Source organism: Lissotriton helveticus, chromosome 2_1 (genome assembly GCF_964261635.1).
Source record: "Lissotriton helveticus chromosome 2_1, aLisHel1.1, whole genome shotgun sequence".
In the NCBI taxonomy this organism is placed as follows: domain Eukaryota; kingdom Metazoa; phylum Chordata; class Amphibia; order Caudata; family Salamandridae; genus Lissotriton; species Lissotriton helveticus.
In genome coordinates this window covers 1,112,684,762-1,112,699,349 of record NC_136059.1, presented here as the reverse complement: position 1 = coordinate 1,112,699,349, position 14,588 = coordinate 1,112,684,762, and the positions used below count along the sequence as shown (strand labels likewise).

The window sequence follows — 14,588 nt, the reverse complement described above, 5'->3', positions numbered from 1 at the left end:
GATGCCCAGATTCCAGCGTCAGTCGCCCTGGCCGCGGCCCCACACCTCGCCACATAAGCAGAGTACTCACAAGATAGGCCGCCTAATGGATGTAAGAGGGGTAGCCCGACCCGGCCTCATCCGGTCTTGCACGTGCTTAAACGGGCCCGCCCTTGGCCCGGGCTTCGCCCGGCGTCCCGCGAGGCGGGGCTCCGCGCCGATGATATGCGCCTCCTGGCGCTGGCGCGACGTCAGCGAGATGTGGCGGTGTTGACTCTGGCCGGTGGCGGCTTTTCGCTGCTGTTACTAAGGATAACTCTTGGCGGTGGCGGCGACCTCCTCCTCCCAACTGCGGTAGGTTTCACTCTCTCCCCCGCTCTGCCGCCTCCGCGCCGATGATATGCGCCTCCTGGCGCTGGCGCGACGTCAGTAATGCGCCCCGCCGCTATGCCTGCCGGGAGTTGTGGTTACCGGGGCGGCGGCGCGAGATGTGGCGGTGTTGACTCTGGCCGGTGGCGGCTTTTCGCTGCTGTTACTAAAGATGACTCCTGGCGGTGGCGGCGACCTCCTCCTCCCAACTGCGGTAGGTTTCACTCTCTCCCCCGCTCTGCCGCCTCCGCGCCGATGATATGCGCCTCCTGGCGCTGGCGCAACGTCAGTGATGCGCGCCGCCGCTATGCCTGCTGGGAGTTGTGGTTCCCGGGGCGGCGGCGCGAGATGTGGCGGTGTTGACTCTGGCCGGTGGCGGCTTTTCGCTGCTGTTACTAAAGATGACTCTTGGCGGTGGCGGCGACCTCCTCCTCCCAACTGCAGTAGGTTTCACTCTCTCCCCCGCTCTGCCGCCTCCACGCCGATGATATGCGCCTCCTGGCGCTGGCGCGACGTCAGTGATGCGCGCCGCCGCTATGCCTGCCGGGAGTTGTGGTTCCCGGGGCGGCGGCGCGAGATGTGGCGGTGTTGACTCTGGCCGGTGGCGGCTTTTCGCTGCTGTTACTAAAGATGACTCTTGGCGGTGGCGGCGACCTCCTCCTCCCAACTGCGGTAGGTTTCACTCTCTCCCCCGCTCTGCCGCCTCCGTGCCGATGATATGCGCCTCCTGGCGCTGGCGCGACGTCAGTAATGCGCGCCGCCGCTATGCCTGCCGGGAGTTGTGGTTCCCGGAGCGGCGGCGCGAGATGTGGCGGTGTTGACTCTGGCCGGTGGCGGCTTTTCGCTGCTGTTACTAAAGATGACTCTTGGCGGTGGCGGCGACCTCCTCCTCCCAACTGCGGTAGGTTTCACTCTCTCCCCCGCTCTGCCGCCTCCGCGCCGATGATATGCGCCTCCTGGCACTGGCGCGACGTCAGTGATGCGCGCCGCCGCTATGCCTGCTGGGAGTTGTGGTTCCCGGGGCGGCGGCACGAGATGTGGCGGTGTTGACTCTGGCTGGTGGCGGCTTTTCGCTGCTGTTACTAAAGATGACTCTTGGCGGTGGCGGTGACCTCCTCCTCTCAACTGCGGTAGGTTTCACTCTCTCCCCCGCTCTGCCGCCTCCGCGCGGATGATATGCGCCTCCTGGCGCTGGCGCGACGTCAGTGATGCGCGCCGCCGCTATGCCTGCCGGGAGTTGTGGTTCCCGGGGCAGCGGCGCGAGATGTGGCGGTGTTGACTCTGGCCGGTGGCGGCTTTTCCCTGCTGTTACTAAGGATGACTCTTGGCGGTGGCGGCGACCTCCTCCTCCCAACTGCGGTAGGTTTCACTCTCTCCCCCGCTCTGCCGCCTCCGCGCCGATGATATGCGCCTCCTGGCGCTGGCACGACGTCAGTGATGCGCGCCGCTGCTATGCCTGCCGGGAGTTGTGGTTCCTGGGGCGGCGGCGCGAGATGTGGTGGTGTTGACTCTGGCCGGTGGCGGCTTTTCGCTGCTGTTACTAAAGATGACTCTTGGCGGTGGCGGCGACCTCCTCCTCCCAACTGCGGTAGGTTTCACTCTTGAAGCATCTTTACAGTCTTCAGAGTTAATGAGGGATGCTATAGATTTTTTTGTCCATTCTGGTGCACTGTTTTCTTATGCACAGGAACTAAAACGCAAATATTTATCATTTTGTGCTTTATGTGGCATCAAAGAATGAGTCATCCCAACTGTGTCCCTTAGCTGATGGTTCTCATCCCAAGGGACTATTAATGCTGAGAGGGCCTTTTCACAGAAGTTTCCATGGGAAGGAAAGAGCGAGAGTACATGACCCAAAGACTCACTGAAGAAGTATTGTATGGTGTACTACAATAAGATTAATTTGCAAAAATCTATTTAGACCTCATATACACTATATGTACACTGTTTATATACCATGTTCTTTTGGTGCAGAAAGCAAGCAATAATAAAAGTAAAACGTTCCATAAACACCGGAAAAACACTTTTTCTGTTGTTTTTAGTGGCGCGAAAATGTGTAACCACTGATAACAACTATTTTTTTTTTTTAACATAAGATTTTATTAAAAGAAAAACAGAGTCAGGAAATCAATCACAATCAGAGCAATACAATTGAATCAAGGTACAAATCAAGCAAAAATTACATTTAGCATACAATTCGTCCTACGGGTCCAGCTTGGGCCATGGCTAGCTCGGTTGTCGGAGATTCGCAGAGGTCACCCCGATATTTGTTCCAATGTCCCCATTTCTTGTCCCATTTCTTGGGGCAGCCTCTTATTTTGTAAACCGTCTTTTCAGCAATCATGCAACGGTCCATCTCAGCCATCCAGCCCACCACCAGTGGCTTTTCTGGGGAACCCATCTCATCGCAATGGAGCGTTTAGCTAGTAGAAAACCCAATGCCGCCCACTGCAATTCCATTTCATTCAGGTCTGTGGCCCCCCACACGTTAAGAACACATTCCTTTGGTAACGGTAGGAGTGGCTTACCCAGGGAACTGCTCATTTTACGGACTGTCCCACCCCAAAAGTGTTGCACCACTGGGCACTCCCATAAGATGTGATAAAAGGTGCTAGGTAAGCCACAGCCTCGAAGACACAATGCATCAGGGCGTCTACCAATTCTGGCCAGTGTAGGAGCGGACATGTAGGCCCTATGTAAAACGTTCAGCTGGATTAGTCTGAACCTGTGGCAGATAGCCGATTCTCTTGGGGACATTAGGGCCGCCCGCCATTCCTCATCATCTAGGGGACCCAGGTCTCCCTCCCATTTGTTCCGCAGGGTCTGGAAGGGGTCGGGGAGATTGTTACAGAGCTTGTGGTAAGTGTAGGAGATGGCTTTCGCAGGGAGGGGTTCTGATAGTAGTCTATCCTCCAAGGGGGAAGTCTCAGGGATGGATGTGAGGTCTGGGATGGCGGCAAGGATGGCGTGCTTGATTTGCAGATAGCGGAAAGTTTCTGACAATGCAAGGGAATATTTAGTCTGAAGGTCTGTAAATGTCAATAACTTATCCCTATGCACAAGGTCTCCCACCGTCGAAATCCCCATCGTGTCCCATTTGTCGAATCCCTGAAGACGGCAGAGGGAACCCAGGTGTTGCGACGACCATAGGGGTGTCGCCTTAGTGAGTTTATCTGACCAACCCAAACTCTTGTTGGCCCTGTGCCATATTGCGACCGTGTGTGCCATGGGTCCAACATATCTATTCCTGATTGGTTTACTGTAGAGGGCCCCCAGGTATCCCTCTCGTCCGGTCTGGCATCTATCAAGGAGGAAGGCCGGATCCAGGGGTGAACCATGAATCCAGTGATTGACAGCCACCAGTTGAGACGCCCAATAGTAAAGGCGGAGATTAGGTAATGCAATGCCACCGTCGTACCAGCCTTGAAAGAGTTTGTGAAGGGCAATACGGGCTGCCCCGCCATCCTACAACAGAAGGCGAATTTCACTTTCCACAGTGCTAAAATAGGAGTCCGGGATAGTAAAGGGACAGTTCTGCAGAGCGTATAGGAAATGCGGGAGCGCCTGCATTTTAAACAAGGCCGCTCTGCCAGGGAGGAAAGAGTGGGAGGGCCCGCCAGTGTGCCGCGTCACTGTGCAGTCTGAGCAGGGGACCCAACAGGTTGCGATCATGGAACAACTTGGGGTCCGACGTGACATAAATACCGAGGTACTTAAATCCATCTGGAGCCACTGTGATGGAGAACCCCCAAGGTAGACGGGCGGGGGGCCATGGAGCATGTACAATGTTGATTTAGTCCAATTGATCGAGTAGCCCGAGTATTTCCCAAAGTTGGTAAGAACATGGACAACTATTTTTTAAGATATTGAAAACACTGAAAAAAAAACACCAGAATTTACCAAAAATAGAAACTGAAAACAGGAAATCTAAATATATAATATAATATATATTATACTATATTATATTATATTATATTATATTATATTATATTATATTATATTATATTATATTATATTATATTATATTATATTATATTATATTATATTATATTATATTATATATTATATTATATTATTAGTCACACTTCTAAAATGCCCTTCTCTCATTTAAGGGCAAGTTAAGTGTACTGGTGCTGCGTGATAAAGAATGACAAAATTATGCAACTGCTCCCACTCCTTAGTTCCGGACATTATCTCTCTGTTTACTGGTTTTGCGCATGCAGTCACAGCATAAGAGCCACAAAAGCTTAGTATATGTTATAGTCTTCGTTAACATCTTATCTGAAAAATTTCAGGAGCTTACCTTACAATAATTTTAGGTTCTCATTTCAAATATATTTCTCTATTATCAATGCTTGCCAAGGATAAAATTAGGGGGCATTTACATTAAGATATCACGCACCGGAGCAATTCACCTTGCTGTGCTGCGTGATAGGGAAACGGCAGGAATGTGTGGTACTTAATAACATATGGTGCATTCCTGTTATTTCCCAGCACTGACGCACAATGTGCTGCCTAGTGCCAATACAGGCACCTTTGCACCATGGTACAAGGATGGCTGCATTGTGAGCAGAATTGTTTTTGTGCAGAAAGAGATACCTTTGATTGCAGGTTAGCACGCAGTTACAATTTTCATTGACAGGCCTTTGTGGTTGACTGTGGAAAAAGAGAGTTAGCATTCACCAAAAACAATTTAAATTTGTGTAACCAATTTGGCCACACAATAAGGACCAGGAATCAGTAACTAAAGTCAAGGGGGTTTATTACAATGTAATGACCAATTTAAATCAAAGCAAAATAAGCATTGTTCACATATAGAATTGTAAAGGAAGCATTATTCAACAAAGTAAATCCAGTTCAATAGCATCAATATGTGACAAGCGCAGCCACATAAGTACAGTGGCAAAAGTCTTAAAGTCATCTAACCAGGGCTCTAAGTTTAGATTGAGGATGGTTCAAATGGAAAATCTCAAAGAATATTCAGGAAATACGAAAATAAAGCAGGAAGGCGTCACCATTGCGAGGATTTCAGTAGGAAACGTTTAAAAGGGAAACAAGTGTTTAGCAAATAGTTTTATACTCTCCAGAATAAGGTAAGCAGAAAGGCTGGTACCTCTCTAAGTCAAAAGGGATCAGCTGTAAACTCTAACAGTGTATACATTAATTAAAACACACAGATGCATTCTTGACATTCAATCCTCACAACACATTTCCGAGAACCAACAGAATTGCAATTCACGTTCATAGTGGCAACATTCCCAAATCTTCCCATCCCGTGAAACCTGGATATTCACATGGCCTGGGACAATACACTGTTGCTGTATACTATGAAGAGAAACCTTTCTCCAACTTATCAGTTCTTCTTGTTTCTGCCAAGATTTTCTTCTCAGACCTCCTTATCACTAATACAAGTTACTCCTTTCTCTAGCTAATGAAGCCTTGAAACTGGATTTCCAGAGTATAGAACATGCTAGGCAAACAAAAAGTATATTTCGAAATTCAGGTGAGGTTAAGTTAGCTTAGTATTAAATTTAAATGTGCACTGCGATTAGGTAATTATATATGCACATAAAGCATCAAAATATTTTCAGCAAAATAATTATAACTTAGATAAATGATGCAATGCACTTTCAAATCAATGCAACCTGACTTGGAACATAGTGTAAATATGGTAAACATCATTTACAACACATTTTTTACATCGCAAAATCCATTACAACGCATGTCATTACATCACATTCCCCAAAGTTACGCCCCAGCGGAGTTAGAACAGTAATTGCATAGTAATGGATTATGCCTTGTAACAACATGCGTTGTAACAACATGTGTTGTAATGGACTTTGCAATGTAAAAAATGCGTTGTAACGACAGGTGTTGTAACGCGTGTGTTGTAAAGTGTCATATTCTGTAAATATGTATGAGAACTACATCTCCTTCATGGTTAGGTTAAACATTAATGTGCACACTTTTTTATGATTCTCTAGTTTCTACAGGGAATGCATTTCAGTAATGTAGTTGAATATTTCTCTGGTCATTAATTCAGCTAGGCACACAGAATATATGGTGCTAAGTGCACATACATAGTGCACTTCTGTGACGTGTAAGGGTGTAACTAAAATTACGCTGCTCCAACATCCTGCACAAAAATAATCCTGTGAGACTTTTTACTCTTTCTATCTGTACTGCAGAATGCAACACACAGAGAAGGAGGAAGTAATGAGGATAAATAAAGATATTTCTCCTCCCTACTCCTCACCTGGGAAAGCATAGCCTTTTGACGCAAATGGTTAACCTGGGAATGTGCCAAAGTCCTCCCTGGTGCAGAGTAATGCAATGCAGCAATGTGTGCTGAGTTGCATTACTCTGTATTTATCAAGCCACTCAGGGCCATGCAAGGTAGCCTTGCGTGGCTTGATAGGGGCAAGGGCGACACAAGACCTACATAAATATGCCCCTATGTATTTATATAACTCAAACAACAATCTATGCTGTCTCTTTGTTCTTAAAAGAATATTAGTGCTGCCAAATTCAATGGTGCTCACTTTTGGAAAGGGTGAAAGTCTACATTCACACTACAGGAATTCAAATTTGTCACCTGTATCTTGATCTCTACGCATGTGTTAAACCTAATACATTATAGGCCATATTTATGGTTAAGTCATGCAGTGCATGACTTAACCATAAGTCATCTTGCTGCGCTGCACTGCGTGACAAGGAAAGGGCAGGAATGCACCTTAGTTACTTTAATACCACACATTTCTGCTTTTATCCCTGGCCTGGCGCACCTCTTGGCTGCCTAGAGCCAATGCAGGCACTCTAGTACCATGGTGCAAGGGTGCCTGCATTGTAAGGGGGATTGTTTTTGTGCAGTAAGTGGCACCTTCATGCACAAGAACAATCTCCTGAGGCTTTTTCCTCTTTCTATGCGTGCTGCACAATGCAGCACACATAGATAGAGGAAATAAAGAGGCAAAATAAGCATATTTCGTCTCATTATGCCTCACCTAGGAGTCGTAGGTTTTTGGCACATTCCCAGGTCTATCTCTTCTGGTAAATCTTGGAATGCATCAAAATCCATGGATGTTGCTTGGGAACACCCATGGAACGTCCATGGAAACACTTCCTTGATGCAGAGCATTGCAACACAGCGATTTGCACTGCGTTGCTTTGCTTGAGATTCATGAAGCCACTTAGGGCATCGCAAGGTGGCCTCGCGAGGCTTCATAAATCTCATTTTTATTGGCATGGCCGTTACGCCGCATTGCGCGGTGCAAGAGTGACGTAAATGGGCTTGGAAATATGCCCCTATATTGCAAGCTAAAGGAAGATGGCAATAAAGTATGGGTGGGTAGCAGTAACTTCTAATCCATTCATGGATTTCTCAGGCCTCTAATATGTGACAGGATAAAGGGGATTGAGGACAAAAGGAAGTGACACAGTTCCACTCAGACTCACAGAAGAAGCAAATGCTCATCGCTCAGGTCTCTAAACAACTCATATATGTTCTAATACCACTTCTCATGTATAATACAAATGCTGTTCCAAAGAAGCTAGCGAAACTCCACAGGTCAACCACAAATGCACCGCTCCAGAGACCAATCCCAGAAGGTGAGGTGCCCAAACAGTTTCAAATTGACACAAAATGAAGACCTCTTGTTGGCACTTGATGAAAATTGTCAGCAGCTTTAGCCTGAACCTACTGACATGATGCAGTCCTGCTGAGCCGTTTGTATGATTCATCCAGGAAAATGCATTAGTCCTGGGAGGAGATCTATTATTGAATTAGCAATCCCATCCCACCCGCAAATATGGATGAGCTCTCTTCTCCTACCACCAGAAAGGCAATGGTTCATCATTTTCATCTTTATCTTTCAATGTCTCCCTTTTTTCCCAGGCCAGCGGGCTCAGCCTCTACTAATTGTAGGCCCAGGTGTACGCAAAAGGCATTGCGTTCCTCCTCTGGGTGGAGGATGGATCTGTGCGCCACTGTAAACAGGTCAACACATCACTGTGTCTTAATCATATCTTCCGTTGAATGATGAACTGTTGCCTCCACCTGAATGGATGATAAAAAAGGTGGCAAACGGAATCAAACCTGGACACTGCTCCCAGCTTGGAAGTGCCTGTCAGTGGTTATGTCTGTGGATGCCCATCTCCTTACTCTCTTAAAGCTGATAACAAGACTTGCAGTGCTCCTACAACATTCTTGCTATACAGCTAGAAGAATGGTTGAATGGTTGAATGGTGATCAATGAGCAGCAGAGCCCGGATATCATCCTCCAATTCATAGCTTACGCAACGTGCTTGCCATCAACTATGACCCACTTGATAAAAATGTATACTGGATCGATTCTCGCCAGAACATCAGAAGGGCTCAGGAGGATATGAGCCTTAGTGTAGTGGCAAGTGCCACCTTAGTATTGACATATATAGCTGTTACATCTACTGGACCTGTGAAGCCACCAATGTCATCAGTGTCACACGGCTGGATGGCAGACATATTGGAGTGGTGCTGAAAGGAGAGCAGGACAGACCCAGAGCCATCTTGGTGAACCCAGAAAGAGGGTACATGTACTTCACTAACCTGCAAGAAAGGTCAGCAAAGATCGAACGGGCTGCGGTGGATGGTACAGAGCATGAGGTGCTTATACTTACAGGCTTGAGTAAACCCATCGCTCTTGCCCTAGACAACAAACTGGGCAGGCTCTACTAGGCATACGCTGATGTGAGGTGCATTGAAAGCAGTGATCTCTCAGGTGCCAGTCTCATTGTTCTTGAAGATTAAAATGTTTTGCAGCTTGTTGGGCTGACTCTGTTTGGGAACCATTTGTACTGGATTAACAAGCAACAGCAAATGATTGAGAGATTTAACAAGACTGGACAGGAAGGCAGCACAAAGATTCATGCACGTATCTCTCTGCTGACTGACATTCATGCTGTGAAAGAACTGAATATTCAGTAATACCAAGAACATCCATGGTCACAGGATAAATGGGGGATGTTCCCACATCTGTATTATAACAGGAGATGGGACCACTCGCTGCTCCTGCCTGTACATTTGGTTCTGCTGCAAGACAAGCTCTTTTGTGGAGAACCTCCAACATGCTCCCCTTAGCAGTTCAGTTGTTTAACTGGTGAAATTGACTACATCCCTGTGGCGTGGTGCTTTGATGTCTTCACAAAGTGCGAGGACCTTAGCGACAAACACAACAGCCCTGTCTTTTCAGACTCACAGTACCAGTGTTCAAGCGGACAGTGTATTGATGAGGCCCTTCGATGCAATGGTGATGCCAATTGCCAGGACAAGTCTGATGAGAAAAACCATGAAGTGATTTGTTCATCAGATCAGTTTAGATGTACCAGTGGACAGTGTGTTGGGAAACACAAAAAGTGTGATCACAACTCTATCTGCAGCGATGGCTCTGTCAAGCAAGAATGTTATCCCACTGAGGAGTCACCGCTGCCATCTACCAACACAATTGGGTCAATCTTTGGGGTTATCCTTCCAGTGTTTGTAGTTGGTGGCATGCACTTTATCTGTCAGAATCAAACATGCATTTATCTGCCACAGATCTCTAGGGTGAGGCCCAGACACCAGCTGACAGAGGAAGACATCTGAACATCACTTCTGATACAGATCCCCTCTGTCACAAAGGTGATCACCTGTGGCAATGGGTCCTGCCTCCTGTCACAAGGCACAAAAAGGGCAACCATTGTTGTATGTGGGGCATCATCTACAACTTCTCAGTGCCCTGATTCTTTCAAAGTTATAATACACAGCATTGTTCTCCCTGGCATTCCCGAAAAGGATCTGGTCCTCCTCCTACTTCTACTTCTACTTCTACTGCAACTTCTACTACTACTGCTATTACTACTGCTATTACTACTGCTACTTATACTATCTTCTTCTAGAATACTGCTACTTCTACTACTCCTACTATTACTACTGCTACTTATACTATCTTCTAGACTACTACTACTACTACTTCTACTACTCCTACTATTACTACTATTACTACTGCTACTTATACTATTTTCTTCTAGACTACTACTACTTCTACTACTCCTAATATTACTACTGCTACTTATACTATCTTATTCTAGACTACTACTACTACTACTACTACTTCTACTACTCCTACTACTACTACTACTACTACTTCTACTACTCCTATTACTACTGCTACTTATACTATCTTCTTCTAGACTACTACTACTTCATCTACTCCTACTATTACTGCTGCTACTTATACTATCTTCTTCTAGACTACTACTACTTCATCTACTCCCACTATTACTGCTGCTACTTATACTATCTTCTTCTAGACTACTACTACTTCATCTACTCCTACTATTACTACTGCTACTTATACTATCTGTTCTAGACTACTACTTCTACTACTCCTCCTACTCTTCCTGCTACTACTATAAGAAATATAGAGAATCAGAACTCAAGCAAGTAGAATCTATCTGGGCTAAAGGTCCTATTCTGGCTCCCATCAGAGTTCAAAATCAGATTTGACCTCCTGGGCACCATGGGCAAGTTTTTCAGTGTAAGAGACAATAGCTAGCGCCACTGCCTACTAACGAACTAGAAAAATGCCAGAAACCAATAATCGGGCCATTCTGTACCGATGGCACAGTTCACATATTACTGAGTTACACACACCAAGGCAATGTCAGCCCAAAGTTCCCACCTGAGGAATGTACTGTGAACCACCCCTCTGAAATACCCCCAAAAACATATAAGGATCTCGAAGGGTCAGAATTCGGCTTTCATTTCAGTGCTGCAGGATTTGAACAGCCCTTACTGACATTTTAGAGTTTCTTTAGGCCAAGGTTGGTCACGCATGTGCCAACTGGGCCCATTTGACAATAAAGCATCGTCCATTTTGTGCCTCGTACCGCTGCTTTACAGAAACAGCCTCAGGACAACATTCACTGAAGAGATTACACTGAAGCCCCAGCATTCTCCATATGAAGATGCTTTTCTTGGCGGAATGGAGCTCTGTGTCGCCAGCCCGTGCACAGTATGTTGTCGTTTGTGCTCCCATGAACCTCTCTGGCTCTGAACCTCACATTACTTTTATGCTGTTCTCCCACCCGGCTAACACAGATCCCAGTGCAGTCACCACTGGCCTTTTATGGACTGCAGGGAGCTGCATGACGTCTGCGCCCCGCCCTCCGCACACATGCTGTGCCTCACATCCTGTACCCGCTCTGGTTTACACTGGGATTAGCGTTCTAACTGTTCTTAAAAAGTGTAAGGATCGCGAGAAAGCCCCATGAAAGAATACTGTGTCCATCTGAGAACAATATTGCTACAAAAACTACATATTGTAACCTCAGTGTTAAAGGCCACAGAGTTATTTTCAAAGCAGTGCAGTGTATAGTAAATTAAGTGCACACATCCAACGAAGCAGCATCGAGCAAACGAATGCGTGCGAAGTTATCTACCGATGCTTAGTCAATAAAACGTGTTTTAGTTTACATGGCGAGTAACATGTAATCAAAGTGTTTGTTTTATCAGTTAAAGTGTAACTTTGATTGGATTTTTTTTTAAATTTGATTCTAGAAACAAACAAAAAGTATGTTTGCGGTTATTTGATGTTTGGAGGACAGTGTTCTCTGTCACAAATGTCTGGATCGCTGCATACAGAGCACCCTGTTTCTCTACAACTGCATGACGCATAATAAAGCCCATAGCATTGGCTTGCACGTTTCTGAATGCTGTGTGAAAATGGAGTCCCACAGCTCCTTCCTCCTGGGAACTACTTTGGACCCGTGAGGGATCAGCATCCTGACTTACAGAGATAGGAGCTAAAAGACTAGTGGCTGGTAGGGAGTTTGTCTAGGAATCACTACCCTGGAGTAGGATGCTTGTGAATAGTATGTCTCACAACCTAAGATAATGTCCCACAGGCAGAGGGATAAGCTGGGTTCAAGGGAGCTGGGGGAAAACCAACAGACTAAGGCATATAGGACAAACCGAATGGTGCAAGAATAAAAGTAGCACCCACACAGGACCTGTTGTCTCCTGTGAGGATGTAAAGATTAGTGCAGTAACCCAGGTACAAGTACACCTCTGGGGGAACAGTAGTTGGCTCCATCCCCAAAAAAGACATTCATTGCTCCTTGTTAGAGTGATTTAGTGATCACAGTTGGGACTCTTGCAGAAGGGGTTTGGTGTCCGTGACATAGGCATTGGCTCACGGGTAGGTTTTAAAGGTTGGAACCATCAATGAGGGGTAGGAGGTGCAGGCTAATGAAGAAGCATCCAGAGTGACCAAGAGGGAAGGGAGGAGTCAGAGGTAATGCAAATGGCAGCCATAAAGGCACAGTGCAGAAATTAGGTGTTGGTAAAGGTGCTGTCCCTGGAATTTGAGAAGGGGGATCAGACAGTGGGAATGAGATGGATTCAAAGGCGTTCTTATCATGAACCAGAACAAAGCACAGCTTACAAGTGCAATAGTTCTCAGCAGCAGGCCTCTGCTGAGATGTTGCAGGTTCAGCGAGTGCGGATGGCACATAATACAGCCGGTAAATCAGTTGTGTCTGGGTTCTTGCCACTGACGCAGCCAGATGTGTAGAGAAATGTACCACCCTGAAAGGTTCCATCTCTGTGAGCTTCCCTCAGTGGATCTGGTTGGCTGGATATGGTGAGACCTACCCAGGTCTTGCAGGCACCTCAGCAGAGCTCTCTTCTGGCCTTCACTCTAGGCGCATGATCACAAAAAGAGACAACTTTTGGCAGCAGGGCTCTCACAAAGCCTTCTCTCCAGAGAGATGACAGGCAGCAGGAACAGCTCCTATCTCCTTCTCTGATATGACACAGAGGTCATGAGACCTCCTCACTGGAGGGCCTGGTGACCCCCCCTGTCTGGAAGAATTTCGTGGGGATATCACATCATGAGTCCAGTGAGCAGTTAAGAGAAACCTGTCAGCCTGTCTTCCTTCTCTGACCATGCACATCTCCTGGTGAGACCTATCAGTTCATCTGTCGCGAGCAAACAATCCAGGTCAAAAGTGGGGGAGCAGCTTCTGCTCCACTGGCCTGTCCAAGTCCATGACGACAGTCCAGTCCTCAGCCAAGGATACAATCCACAGATGCAGAAGTAATTCAGCCCCCTTGGAGTCCCTGCTTGCAGTCATCTGAATGCCATTAACCTAAATCACTCTGAAGACACACAGGCATATTTACAAGAAACTGGTGGAGCGCTGTGTTACATCAAAACTGGCAAAGCCGAAGTCCTACGGTTTCAAAACACTGGGATGTGCCGTATTCACAAGAATGCGGCACACCCCTGCATTACCCCAAGCGCTGGCGCTAAAAAAGCTGTCGAGCACCAGCACAGGTATCATAGCGCCATTTTGTTAGGGTGCCTGAGCTGCAGTGGCAATTGTATTTTTGGCGCTGCTGCATACCTTGTAAATATAGGGCAGCGTAAAAAAGCAATGGGTGCTGCGGAAGAATGCTCCCTGCAACACCCATTGCATGCCCCTTTCACACTAAGTGCTGCGTGAGTTGGGAGATTATTTACAAGGCAGCGTTAAACCAGGTTAAGCAGCTTAACGCTGCCTGGTAAATAAGGCAAAAGAGTTAACACCACCAGAACGTTGGAAAAACTGACATTCTGGTGGCGTTAACTTCTTGTAAATATGCCCCATACTGTACTTAGGGTATACACCTATAGTACCAAATAGAACGTGGCTCTGCTGTTAATCTTTTCTCAAGGCTTTTGCCCCATCCCCGGTCACAGGTCCTTATTTCGCACACGAAAATGTGCAGTATTTACACATTTAGCTGCACGATAAAAGTAATAGATATCTACAGTAGAAACAAAAGCATTTAACATGAAAATAATTTAAAGCAAAATACCGATATTTCGGGCAGTAATACGTCTTACGTTGGCATGGGAAACTTCTGTGTAATGTTAAGGCCTTTTAAGATTGTACCACTTAGGTTTTGATTTATTTTTACCTTACAGTGGTTTAGACGCATCCATGCAATGAAACACATATGCTTCGATGGTATAAAAGAATCAAGAAGGTAGCAAGAGCTCAATATCCCTTTGTGTTGCCTGATTAAGTGTGTCTTGTATGTCTTGTTTGGTGGAGCCCTACAGGAGTTCGTTTCTATATCCTTTCTTTCCTTTCTCTTCTTTCCCCGCTTTCTTCCTCGTTTCCTTTCTTTTGTCTTTCTCCTTTTCCTCTTTCTCTTGCTACTTCTCCTCTCTTTA

The 14,588-nt window shown here is 46.4% G+C and overlaps 1 pseudogene; it reads left to right on the top strand.

Annotated features, from left to right (window-relative positions):
• Positions 1-9,967, top strand: part of LOC144820207 (low-density lipoprotein receptor-related protein 6 pseudogene) — a 43,171-nt pseudogene extending 33,204 nt beyond the window's left edge.
• The last annotated feature ends 4,621 nt before the right edge of the window (positions 9,968-14,588 follow it).